Source organism: Triturus cristatus, chromosome 6 (genome assembly GCF_964204655.1).
Source record: "Triturus cristatus chromosome 6, aTriCri1.1, whole genome shotgun sequence".
NCBI classification, from domain to species: domain Eukaryota; kingdom Metazoa; phylum Chordata; class Amphibia; order Caudata; family Salamandridae; genus Triturus; species Triturus cristatus.
In genome coordinates this window covers 886,647,134-886,661,098 of record NC_140589.1, presented here as the reverse complement: position 1 = coordinate 886,661,098, position 13,965 = coordinate 886,647,134, and the positions used below count along the sequence as shown (strand labels likewise).

The window sequence follows — 13,965 nt, the reverse complement described above, 5'->3', positions numbered from 1 at the left end:
CATAACTGGGTAAAAGGTCAGTGCTAGAACCGTTATGCAGAGCAAGGTAGGACAAATGTAGGTGAAAGGTTGTGTAGCTTCCTAGGCCTAGATTGGGGTACATAACAGTACAATGCTAATATGTATTTCTTGTGTTAGAGCTGAGAAGCTGGTTACATTAAGAACCACTCTGAGCATACTCTTAATTTATGAATCACCGGAGGTCGTTATCAATATAAAAACCAGTGTTGTAGGTCAGGTATTTTCCTGCTCCAGCTACAGGGGTTTCATTTGTATTTCAGCTCTAGGAAGTCTCAGAATATTACCCACTAACAAAGAGTTGGAGATACAGAGATCGTCAAAGGGTTTATTACATGTCTTATTTAGAATAGTGACTAGAAATTTCATTGAAGCCCGGTACCTCTGGTTTAGGATTCAACGCTTCTGCAGTGTAGGGTGGCCCAGCAGTAAGAGCAGGCCCACTGAAGACATTCTGTGTCGCGTCATCTTCATAGCTCACGAAGAGCCTCTGGAATTTGGCCGTGGTTCCTGCCTAGAGGGCGTTGCCATAGTCCAGTCTGCTACTGACGAGGCAGGGGCGTAACACAGGCCCCCACAGTGCGGGGGGGCCCAAGCTGCAGGGGGCCCCTTCAGCACTGTATTCACACCGGAGAGCTCTGGATTAAATCCGGAGCGGGTCCCCTCTGTGTACCTTGCAGGGGGGCCCCTTCAACTTTTGTTACGCCACTGTGACAAAGGCCTGGGTGACCGTCCTTATGGTTCCTGTGGGGATCCACCTGTAGATATTGCGGAGCATGTGGAGGGTGTTGAAGCAGGAAGTGGAGACGGCGTTGACTTGCTGGGTCATTGAGAGAGAAGAGTCCAGGATGAACCCCAGGTTGCATGCATGGTTGGTGGGTGTGGGTGCAGCTCCCAGGGCGGCTGGCCACCAGGAGTTGTTAAGTTTCAGGCGGCTGTACTGCATCCAGTAGACGACGGCCTTCATTCCTTCGTGGAGGTTGGTTTTGGCGGTGGCGGTGTTCTTGGTGAGAGAGAAGATCAGCTGAGTGTCGTCGGCATAGGAGACGATGTTGAGGTTGTGCGAGCAGACTATGTTGGCGAGCGGTGCCATGTAGACGTTGAAAAGGGTCAGGCTGAGGGATGAACCTTGGGGTACGCCGCAGATGATCTTGGTGGCTTCAGAATGGAATAGGGGGAGGCGAACCCTGTGGGTTCTGTTGATGAGGAAGGAGCTGGTGTTCTGGCCCTAAGGGCATTATCACCATGGCCCCCTGCCTGGTGTTGCCGGCCCTGCCCATAAGCTGTCATTCCCCTGCTGGGCCATCACTGTCAGGCCATTAGGGGTGTAGGGAGGGTGGGAGTATGCAGGGGCCTCCCGGTGGGGGGCATTCTCATCTTTGCCCCCCCTGGCATAGCAGCATCAGCCCTGTGCTTTTCTTGACCCCCCTCCACTGCCAGGTCATACCCTGAAGCCATAATGGGATGGTGGAGAAGAGTGAGTAAGAGAAGTGGCCTTGTTAGGGGCTGGGTGTTGTCCCTCGTTCCAAGTGTCTTTTAGGCCTTGTTGGAGATGTGCATTTGCATAGGCCTTGCTGTGAAGTCACCTTTCCCAGAGGGAAAAAAAACATAGGATGTAGCGTTATGCTGAAGTTGAAACTGGGAAGTAGAAATTTCTAATTCTGGCATCAGCTCAACATCCAGTGATTTTGACCAAGTCACTTAATCGCCCGACCTATAATAAAAATGAATCTAATTTTGTACAATGTAGCCTGGACCCAGGTAATCTCTGGCAAAGCTAATGAGTAAACAAGCACTGGCAAAACCAATGGGTCTTGCCTATACAAGAGCTTTTGGCTTTGCCAATGTGCATTAGCCATGTTGTACACCAGCATGGCTGCTGTTCAAAATGGTTAAAAGTTAACGGTGTAGGGTGGAGCAGTGTAGAGTGGAGCGGTGTGGCGTAATGTGGAGTGTGCATGGTGTGGTAGCACACTGCCATAACAGATAACATATTTTCATTTAAAATGGCCGTTACATTTATACAGACGTACAGCTTACTGAATAAAACTATGCAGCACAAAAGTGTTTAAATGGCATCGCCTAGTATACTGGTTTGTTTTGATCGTATTCAAATATTTCTTTCTACGTACGTCCGAATTACAAAAAAGTGCTTCATTTTGTGCTTTCCTAATTCTGATATATTATGTAATATACACTGTTCATTTGCAAACATTTAAATTTTATATGCTGGAAAATAAATTCTTTCACAACCCCAGATTGTCCGATAAATCCTCTCAGTTTGAAGTTCGAGAAGGAAAAGTAAACACCAAGCTCCCTCGGAATACAGAGCCTGACAATTGACCCCTGTCTTTGAATGCACAGCAAATGTGACAAGATAAGAACAAAATGTAATGGCCTGTTTAAAGAAAGCGAGCATTTGTGTTAAAAAACAAAATTAGTAAACAGACCATGTATGCTCCATGCGAGGTACTAACTCAAGCTGGACAGCCTAAAACAAATAAAGGCACCAAATAGAAAGTAAGCAACTGTGATTTACAAAACCCAAAGACAATGGTAAGCAGTAGGTGGCACGCATTTCCAGAGAAACTTTCAGAATGCCCCCAATATGTCTGGTAGGCTTCAGCCTAAAAAGATGGTTCTTAGCACTTTTTCTTTTAGTGTGTTTAAAAGTACAAGATCAATAAAATTGGCAAGTGACCACTTTTGTGAGGTCTTTGAATAGTGATGAGGAAAGGAGTTAATTCTGTATTACGGGAACTGTGAAATGGGTTGCAATAGAAAGGTGACCAATTGTGACTACAGTAAATGAACGCTGTTATGTGAAAATGTATATTTTCTCAGCATTTGTGTTTTTTTCCTTTTGTAGGACCCTGCTACTGCACTACTTTTGTCCGGATAAGCGCTTAAAGCACAAGAACATTTAGTTTTTAAACTGAAGGTAGGGCTGTCTTTAGGCTTATTGATTTCACATTTATTCTGTGATTGTGTATGTTTGACTTGTTTAAATAATGAATACTCTGTGGCTTACAAAACAATGTAAAAAATATTTGATCAAACTGTGAACTAATGTGTCTGAATTGTTTTCTTCTTGGTCCTTGATGTGTGTAAACTAGTGATCTCTCTCTGGAACTGGTGAACTAAGACCAAAGGTGCTTGGATCTGACCATTTGAGCTAGCTGTTATATATGGGGCTTTCTTTGGTATCGTGGAGGAATTGCTGCCAACATCTGAACATGGAGGTTGAAACCACCAATAGAACACTATGGGGCATACCCAAATGACCCTCCCATACCTGGGTATAGACACATCTAATATATAGCAAAAAAAGGGGGCTTAGAGGGATCAATCTCTTATTTATTTATTCGCAAGAAACAATATATTTTCTCTGCAATTAATATTTTCTTATATCAAAAGTTTTTAAAGCTTATTTTCAGAAGCGAATCTCTCAATAGACATCCGTGTTTAGTACACAAAATATATACATTTAACACACAAAACACCTCTGTATACAACTTCATCCAACATATATACACAACATATAAATTCCCCTAACTCTTGCTCCAAACAATGTATACTTCTTTTTTGCAGTAATACATTCAGAGGTCGTCCTCTTGGCGTCAGAGGTAATGCTCCTCTCTTCGCGTTTCAGCCTTCAATTATTTGGCTTCATCAGGACGGGGATTACAGACTATCTACAAAAAATAATAATAATAATCACCATCAAACCTATTCTGATAAAACTATCCCTAATTTGCCCATGCAGTGCTGAGGAAGCCAAATAATTGAAGGCTGAAACGCGAACGTGTCGACACATTGATTCATGAGGAGTCCACAGATTGGGTTGATTTAGAAATCAATTATTTTGGCGCATATACCAAAGATCAAGAGAGGAGCATTACCTCTGACGCCAAAGGATGACCTCTGAATGTATTACTGCAAAAAAGAAGTATACATTGTTTGGAGCAAGAGTTAGGGGAATTTATATGTTGTGTATATAAGATATGTATATATGTTGGATGAAGTTGTATATAGAGGTGTTTTGTGTCTTTTGTGTGTTAAATGTATATATTTTGTGTACTAAACACCGATGTCTATTGAGAGATTCGCTTCTGAAAAATAAGCTTTAAAAAATTTTGATATAAGAAAATATTAATTGCCGAGAAAATTTATTGTTTCTTGCGTATAAATAAGAGATTGATCCCTCTAAGCCCCCTTTTTTTGCTATATATTACATGGAGGTTGAAACAGCTTTCTAGTATATTGAGAGTTCATATGAGATGCTGAGTAGCTTTGGCTTCTGTGGCCATGCCCTCATTTTTGTTTTTGTTCTGTATGGCTATGGATCTCCTCTTTGCATTGGCTACTTTCCCTCAATCCACTTTTTTTGTGAAATTGAATTGGACAACAACCTCATTACTCTTTGTCAGCAGCCATGTGCTAAATTACGGAACAGTCTTATGGATAGCCACGGTCAGGAAAGTGCGGACTTGTGTGTTTTTGTTTTTAATTAATTATGGTCATTAAATACATCCACCTATAATTTGATACTCAACACTTGCAACGGAGGGAAAATCTCTCTTCAGAATAATAGTTCATTTGGCTCTACTGTATTTATGAAATTTATTTTTACTCTTAATGAAAATCACAACTCTCTTCCCTTTCTTGTTTTCATTCATTACCCCTCCCCATGTAAATTATCATTGGCAAAGCCAGTAGATTTGGCCTCTGTAAGCTTGTTATGGTTATTATTTTTTATTTTTGCTATGTTAAAAAAAGGCAACAATATAAATTTTAAGGAGTAGCCAAGCACGCCAACCACACTAGCCCCATACTCCTTTTCAGGTTGATACGCACATGTTATTTGGTAAAATACCATAATTCAATACAAGAGAGCCACTGGCTGAAGTGTGCTGACCCTTGCTGTATGCTGTGGTGCGTAGAAGCAAAATATTAATGACAGCTGAACAAACCAATGGACAAAGAGGGTTGATCAAAACCCATCTATATTTGTGTTGTGTTTTTGTTTTGTTAACATCAGGCTGGCGGGACAGTTACATTTGTCTCCAGGCCCGATCTAAAAAGGAGAAAAGTTTGAGGACATGGGTGGTCATCTAACGCTACGTGGGGAGTAGGGCTCTTCGACATTGCTTGGTTGTATTAGCTAACAGCTCTAATTTTGCAAATCAAGCCTGCAAGGACCTCTCAGTTCACGTTTCTTTTAGACCATGGGTCTTTCCTATTCTGAATTTCCAGTTAATGGTGGGAAAGGGGCTCTGCTATGAAAGTTTCTAATGCAGACTTTGCCCCATGTACCACATATCTGAGTCATAGTGTGCATACCCCCTTACCTGCCTGTGCCAGCAAACATGCCAGTTGAGGTTTCGCCTGCACAACACTTGGCATTGTGCTTACAAAATCTTTTTGTACTAAAAATACAAATTCGTCGGAGACTTGGGAACCCCCCCTTCCAAAAAACATACCTGAACTTACCATTTGTTTATTCCAACGTCACACTAATTTCAGTGCATATGATTGGTCAGCACATTGTCACTTCCAGCTCTGCTTGCCTGTCCATGCCATGGCGTGGAGCTTGGCCTAAGTACAGCTTATGATCACTGGCTACTGGCCAGTGTCCTTCCATTGGCTAAGCCCATAAAAAAAACTTTTTTTAAAATTCATTTCTTACTGAGCGCTCCATACAAGTGCATCTCCATGCCGTCTTCTCTCCTCCCGGCTTGTTGTTGCCCTCGCGTGCCTTCAGAGGTACTTAAAAAAAAAAAAAAAAAACATCTTATTAATGCATCGTTCCAGTCCAAAAACGAAACCTCTTGAAATTACGAACAAATTGCTTAATCTCTTTGTGCCTGCCCACATATGTTGTTGGTTGCACCTGCTCCCCCTCACCTCCCACCAGTCGCTGCTTGCCCCGTTGAACTCCCGTTGCTGTCCACAGATCCCTTCCACCCCAACCCTGCTTTTCCCATTGTTTTTTTTTTTATTGCAGTTCTATGTAACTTTAACACCACATTAAGAATTGTAGCACTTTACATGAGCACCAGTTACTTTACACAAGTACACATTCATTGTTGTAGGCACGGGGTATTGCGTGATTTGCCCAGAATCACAGAATGTTGAGCCAATGCGGAGACTCTAACCCGGGTTCCCAGTTCCATAGTTGGCAGCTCTGGCCCTTGCTGACATCCTATACCCAGAGGACATCACATCCTCTCCCTAGCCTTGGCCTCATTTCAACATCTTGTGATTACGGGCAAATCACTTGCTCTCCCCTTGCCTAAAGCCAACAAGCATTGACAAAGCCAATATATTTCGACTGTGGGAAATGTGTTGGTTTTGACAATGTTTTTATAAGACATGTTGCACAGCGGCCCTAGCGGCTGTACAGCATGGCTTAAAGTCTTGAGAAAAAAAGAGCTATCATGTGGGCGGCGTTGACCTCAGTTTTGAATTTTTTTATTTTATTTTTTACTTTAAAACATGCTGCACTGCACTTAGCACTTCTGTGTAACTTGTCAAAAAAAATTAACAAAACAAATAGATTTTGCAGCAGTGACACCTTTAAAATCTGCCAAATGGTGTGGATTGAAACTTCAATCTCGTGCATTCTACAACTTCCTGACTTGGGACTTTTCACCAATACTTTTAGGATTTTTAAAAATCTTTTGCTAGTTTGCTCCTCCATCCATTTATTTCTTCAGTTTAAGCTAGCTTCTATCAAACACTCTTGACTTTAAGCCATGAGTGACATATCACTAACTGTTAGCTCGAGTGGACTTGCATAACCTATGAATTGTGCATGCTTTTTCTGCTAGTGAGGTAGCACGGTTGTACCCACTCCTCCAATGACTCCTTCTCTTAACAGATCGTCCACCCAGAACCTCCCACGTGGACCTCAACCTGTTCTTGCCCTATGCAAGTGTTATGAGGATATAACCATCAAAAACCATCAAACTATCCGGTCGCAGAAAGTTTTTGGGTTACTGGACAGCCTACTTCAGTTGGACCCCTTTCTCATGTGCTAGAGAAACAAGCATTGGCATAGCCAATAGGTCTCGCTTTTGGGACCTTATGTGTTTATCCAAAAGGGCAAAAGGGGGTAGAGGTGCAGCATGCGGTGTGGCATCGAATTGAAAGCCAACTGACACAAGTACATATCCGGGTTCTCTGTTTTAACAGATTTATTCTAAGTATTGGTTTCTAAAGGCATTTCATTCTTGCTGAGAAAAAAAAACATATTACTGCTTTCAGGGAGCTATCAGAGGAGGAGAGGGTAACCTCCGCCATTTAGCGATATCTCTGTTAGCCTGTTGAGAGCACAGCTTGTAAACGTTTGATGGTTGAGACGCCTCTAAAAGATGGAATATAATTGTATCCATGATTTTATTCAAAAATGTCTTTACTGACATGCTGGCCTTAACTAAAAATAAAACCCAAAAAGAGCTCGTTCTTTGAATAAAATGGCTCTTTTATTAATCGGCATGTCATAGTTTCTTTGAGCAGTCTACCGCCACCAGCACGCTTGGCTCAGTTGGTGAGGGGCGAGCCCCGATATTGGATCTGTGCGTGGGGAGCTCTGCACCAAAGGCTGTCGCCTCTCCAAGCTCACTCTCCCCCACAGAACCAGTCTGGACCTGCGGCGCTGCCCGACAGACATGTAATTTAAAGGCTGGTGCAAGAACTGCCGTAGTATACAGCCCTGTAATCTGCTTGCGAGCGTGCAGTCTGTGCACGCGTTTACCAAAGGGCATCGCGGGGAGATGATCTCAGACCAGGGTGGCCTGGGATACTAGGCACCCCGGGTGAGAGGGGGGGGCAGCAGCAAGCACAGTACCCCTTGGAGCGAGGGGGCAGCAGCAACCACAACACCCCGGGTAGCGAGGGGCGAGCAACAATCACGGTAGCGCAGCCACTGTCCTGTCCCCATTGAGAGGAAAGAAATGTCCCCTCTAGCTGCTGTATGAATTATCAAATAAGGGCTCAGTGGGCCCCGGTGCCACTGCACCCATAGAAGCCACGCCCCCTCCACATTCGGCCCTGGGGTTCGCTTTCAGTAAGTGGTCTTAAAAGTACACGGCGACCAGGTTTTGCGGTACAGCCACGGGGCTCCCCCACAAAAGCCATTGAGGTCTGGCCTCTTTACTTCTGAGAACGATCTTGACTACAGACGTCCAGTCAACCGTAGTAACGCTCTGAAACTCAACCGGAGACACCACGCAGGAGCCAGCGTGGGAGTCTGTAAACAACACCATCACTCCCTACAACTGAACCGCAGCCTGACCCCCCCCCCCCCCCCTTCTTTCCGTAGCTTCGCCCCAGGCTACTACTAAATCCACAAATCGCTGTCAAATTCAACTGTGCGCCCTCTCCCCAAAGCACGAGTTTACTGAAGCCAGCCAGCATTTCCCTTGCGGGAGCGAGCAAGGGCACCATCTGTTTGCAAGATAATTACAAACAGATGTTGTCAAAGCTCGCTTCCGCAAGGGAAACGCCAAACGTGCACGTGTTGCAATTGAAAGCAATGCAAAAGGTGCACGTTTTGGGGCCAAAAAGGCTGATCGATTCCAAGAGGTCCCCTCCTATGCAGCACATGCGCGCTGCGTAGGCGAGACCTAAAAAGGGAGCCTAGGACGCTTTAGGTACCAAACCTTCATTTGCTCTGAAGACCCTCTTGAGTTTATCCCAGCTCATAGTCTGGTCATGGAGGCCCTAAGCCTCCATTACACCATAGGATTCAAATAGTATCTGCTCATGGGTGTGGTATTGCCTAAATGTGTTACTGATAGAATGGAAAAGTATCTCTCCATGTGTGTGAGTCAGACATGAGACCCCTTGTTGGCATCTTAGGGCAGTTGTGATTACTTGGCAGTAACCCATGGCCGTGGGCTAGAAAGATTTTTCAAAATGGTTCTTAAATTGGAACTATTTCCCTCAGCCAACCATTTTGCAGATGGGGTTCTCCTTGATCTTACAGAATTTGGAGGTCGCAGTACAAGCACCTGCAGTTACAGAGGTTGTAGACTGTAGGCTCCCCAGCTCAATGAAGAATGATGTTGCAGCTTGACTATGTAAATGTTGTAGTTCTTGAGTCTTGTATCGCCTGGCTGTGGGGATCTGTTGGCGACTCCTACTTCTGTTGAGGCATCTTCCATGCAGTTTCCTTCAGTCGGCTGTAGAGTCGTGTTTGCTCCTCTTGGCAAGGGCATGCTGTTTAGGTTTCGCCTGCACAGTATTTGCCTGTGCTTGTTAAACTATTGTAAACAAACAAATCTTAAAACCGCTTTACAACCCGCCCATTACTTACCATTGGTTGGATCCCACGTCGGTCTTATTTCCTTCTTATTGGAGAGTACCTTCTCCTCAACTCTGGCTTCCTCCTGGAGCTTCATGTGTGATCCTGGCGTGGAGCATAGACTAAGTACATTTTCCGGTTTGTGGCTAGTGTCCTTCCACTGGCCACAGACTCCTACAGATTTTTTCCTTCTTGCTTTTGTACATGCACTCTTATAGTTTGTGTCTGCAGTCCCTGTCCCTTCTGCCCTACCCTCCTCCTGCTGTCCATTGAGATAAGAAAAAGGATAAACAAAGATTTTTTCTTAGCATATTCCTATCTCAGAAGCTGTGGAGTGTGAAAAATCCTCTGTCAGCATACGTATGTTTGAAAAGCAGCACAGGGTTACTGTCCTATCTTTCTTTACCCCTAGGATAGCAGGAGAGGTGATTGCTCTTTTGATTCAGGGCGTGGACAGTTTTTAATATGCTTTACTTTCCGTTGTGGTTTCATAAGGATGCTCACACAAGCACCTGCCCCTGCGACGGCAGATCTCTCCGGACCATACTGTACTTTTTTGTTTGAATTTTACCCCAATTATAGTAGGAAAAATGTAGCCCGTTACTGAGGATAATACTGCCAGTGCAGAGTAGCACTAACCTTCTGCAACGTCTAGTAGTTGGGACGTCTGCTTTAGTGTGGGGTCCTTTCTGAAATTAATCCTGGCTGGAGAAGGAATGTGCTTTCCTAATTCCCGATAGCTGGACGTGCCCTTTTTACGTCCCAGCCTACCAGACAGCACAACTGTCTGGTTTGCTAAAGACATCTTGGGGAGTTTCAGAAAGTTGACCTGGGAATGCTTTCTGCCCGTTGCTTGCCATTGGTTTTTTGGTTTTTAACTCCCATTTTCTTGCTTTCCATATGCTGGTTAGGCTCTCCAGGTTCACTTCTTCCCTCCCGTTGCCAAAGCCTTATTTACCAGCATCCTTCCGAGAGCTTCCTAAACTGGCCTGCAAATTTTGTTCTTGTATTGTCACGTTTGCTGTGGTCAAATGACAAGCTGTGTCTTCCAGAGAGCTTGGTATTTACTTTGCTTTTGGCTGACTTCAAATTCAGAGCGCTTATTGGTAAGAGAAGTGCAAATTACTCACGCATTGAGCCCACTGGTGCCCCTCTTATGCTCCATTTACAAGGCTATAATATAACGCTTAAATCATGTAACATGCAGATGACAGGATTTTTTTTTAGGCACGGAGAGATAACTAACTTGCCCAGAATCACAGGATGTTTTAGCGGTGACACCGTCCCTTCTTGTCTGTAATTGCCATTGTAGTTAGAAGGTGCTGTACTCGGCGTGCCTCTAGAAAAGGTTGTCTGTAACTCTGACACTAACTTTGGTTATAATTGTCACATAAGAATCTGAATATGTATACTTAGCATACAAATGTTTAAGATAATTGGGCCTGTTTATTTTTTTTTTGATGAGTTTAAATCACCATGTCTTAATCTGATGCTGCTTCAGGGTACATCCACCGAACCCCTAATAAATGGAGTTGTGAAAATAAAAGTAGTGAATCTAATCTCAATCGTGTTTATGTTTTGAACAGTTGGAGGTGTTTTCATCAAAAAAGCTTTTTATAGCACACACAAATCATGATGGTTGGCCGTTTCTCGTGGTCACTTTTTGCCCTTCGTCATCACTACAAATCTGTCTAGACTCAGAAGGCGTTTTTAATTCTTAAGTTCACAAGGAGAGCACTTAAAAAAGGATAAGGGTAAGACCTTGACCTTGGTCACAGGCTTGCACTCTACCTGGCAGCTCCATTCTCTCCGTCGCCGCCTCTAAGCCTCAAGCCTGGGTGTTCAAAGCTGCTGTTGCCTGCCTGCCTGCCGCTTCGTGGTAATTATTGACCTCTGAGTCTATTGCTTCTCTCTCGCTCACTATTGTGCATTATTGACCTCTGAGTGTATTGTTTTTCTCATCATTGTGCATTTGGTTGTCCAGTTCACTGTGTTTTTCCTCTGCGCATTATTAATTGTACCCACTGCTCCCCTCTCTCCCTTCGACGTTCCCTTCTCCCGGTTTTCCCACCTATTCCGATTTTTAGTTCTGGCACGTATGTGGGTACACATATTCACAGGTACTGGTGCCTGCTGCTCCGAACTGCGCCACAGTGTTGGCTGCGTTCTCTCCTTCAATCTCTGGTGGTAGGAAGTGCTTCTGTCTGTGATCTTCCCTCATGACTCCGACCCTCTCTGGGTTTTTCTTTGTCGGCAGTTGGTTCTACGCCAGATGTGTTTCTCTGCACATTGCCTTGTGCCCCCCACCCCCCTTTTTCCTACACACTTCCTGGGCAGGGACTCTGGTTCCTCTGCTCCTTGCCTGGCAGGGGCTCAGGTCCCTCGCTCATGGCCTTTGCCGATGTTATCCTTAGCAGTTTCCTTGTTCAAGGATGCACATAGTCATTTATACAGTTTCTGTGTATGGATACATATACATATTTCTGACTGTATATGTATGTGATTTACTATGTTTTGACGTATATTATGTCCTATGGTTCACATCGGTGCCATTGGTACCTATTGTGCGGGCTTCTGTATTTGTCTTGGGCATGCTCTTCGAGCATCCCTTGTCTTTTCAAAAAAATAAAACACGTATACATATGTGTATATATAGGTGTATATATTTAGTATGTGTGTATGTGTGTATGTGTATATATATATATATATATATATATATATATATTCTATATCTATCTGCTCCAAAGCACCAGTCTGGTGCACTCGCAGGCGGGTGCTTGTCAATACAGGGGTGCTCCCGCATATCAATTGCAGCTTCGACGGAAACGACCCCCCATGAGTGCTTTCGTTCTCCAGAGAAGTTGAGTGAGGAGGAGAGTCGAAGCTGCAAATGGTGATATATATATATATATATATATATCTCATACTATCTATACACACTGTGAGAAGGCACACATACTATCTTTCTTCCATGTTACGGTATCTTGGGTTTCTTAGCCCCAGATTCTCTCTCTCGTTCTCTTTTTCTTTTGAGAGCGAGCCTTATGTGTCTGCATGGTTCGGGCCGGTATCCTTTACCCACTGTACCTCTGAGCATACTTGGTCAGTATGCCTACCAGGTGATGTGTTTGCAGTACTTCACAGAACGTGGGTGTTCTGTCAAGGATATGCTTCATGAGCTTACATATGTGTGGGTGGCTCCCACGGTTCACACTGCCGGCTTATGTGTACCTCTATCTTCCACATACACGTCTCTCCTTGTAGTCATGGTTTTGAGCATTTCTACAGGGGTGACATCTGTCTCTACACCTCTTATTCCTGACGTTCACTGTGGTTCATACTCATTTGTACATTCTGACTCTGTTATGCTGTTTTGTCCTTCTCTGGGACTGTTTGTTTTTGAAGATCAGTGGGATCCTGTGCACAGTTTGGCTATTAATTTTAATTACAGAGGCTTATGGAACTATTCTGGTTTTCGTGATTTCCCTTTGTCCTTTCCTGGACGAGGGACGTCTTATACTGTCCTCTGACGGGCTGTGTTACCGTTGCATTTCCTTGTTACTGCTCCTTTACAGGGCTTCATGTGTCTAGTGTCAGCCACGTTTGCACTTGCTGTCCCCACCTGTTTTAGTCATTCCTATTGACAGATTAGTTCTCTTTTGGAACTGGGTGGGTTTCAGTCGCAGACCCTCCTCCTATGGTGTATGGCTTTGGTATCTATTCTAAGTTAAGGAGTTTGCGGTTAGATGTCTCTATCAGATGAACAAGTTACTTACCTTCGGTAACAATGTATCTGGTAGAGACACAGTCTAGCCGCAGATTCCTTAATGCCCACCCATCCTCCCTGCTCTGCGAGGACCTTTTCAGGTTGGGTTCTTACCCACTGATTTTTCTACCAGTGGTCTCGGTCTTCATGCATGTTAGTCTACTTCACATCCTTCCCAGGTCAGGATGTCTTACTCTGTTTTACATGTTGCTTCTCCACCCATTCTCGCAATTGGGTGGTGTGCTAATTTGTCCATCCACTCATTATATGGCTCCACTGACGTCATATCCGTGGACGACGTCGGGCGGAGCCATTTAACGCCGTTCCCCGGCACGCAGAGGTACTGAAAAATCTTGGCATCCAGACTGGCGCCTGGAGGATATTCTAAGTTAAGGAATCTGCGGCTAGACTGTGTCTCTACCAGATACATCGTTACCGAAGATAAGTAACTTGTTCTTCATTACACTTGATAACTTTGACCTAGTTATGGACTGCATACGTCCTATCCACATCTTTATTTGACCCAAAATTCAGCCAGTCAGCTGCCAGCACACTCGGCTCTTTCTCTGACAGACTTCCAAGTGCCAGGTTTCAATGGTTTTTTCAGTGTGAGGAACTCTCTGTGAGCCGTCTCTATTTATAGGATTTTTCCAACATTTAACTATTTTTTTATGCCATTTTTAGGTCTCTGCTAGCGTGGGCTGCGCACATGCGTAGTCTCGCTGGTGAGATTTAATGTTTGTAGGTATTTTCTGTAAAGGGCTTTAAGCCCCGCCCCTCTCTTCCATTGGCCGGCGTCACCGTTTTTGCTAAACGGTGGCCAGCCATTGGAAAAGAGCTTTTCGTGACGTTTTTGTTCGGCTTTTTCAGA

At 44.2% G+C, this 13,965-nt stretch overlaps 1 protein-coding gene across 11 annotated transcripts in view; it reads left to right on the top strand.

The window, feature by feature from the left end:
• The window catches only part of BCLAF1 (BCL2 associated transcription factor 1), a 372,683-nt gene that overhangs the window by 49,497 nt on the left and 309,221 nt on the right, over positions 1 to 13,965 (top strand). For all 11 annotated transcript variants that reach the window (XR_014963044.1, XM_085611511.1, XM_085611510.1 and 8 more), the window contains exon 2: positions 2,888 to 2,959. The gene's annotated coding sequence lies outside the window, so the exon portion shown is untranslated. The remainder of the gene's footprint in view (positions 1 to 2,887; positions 2,960 to 13,965) is intronic.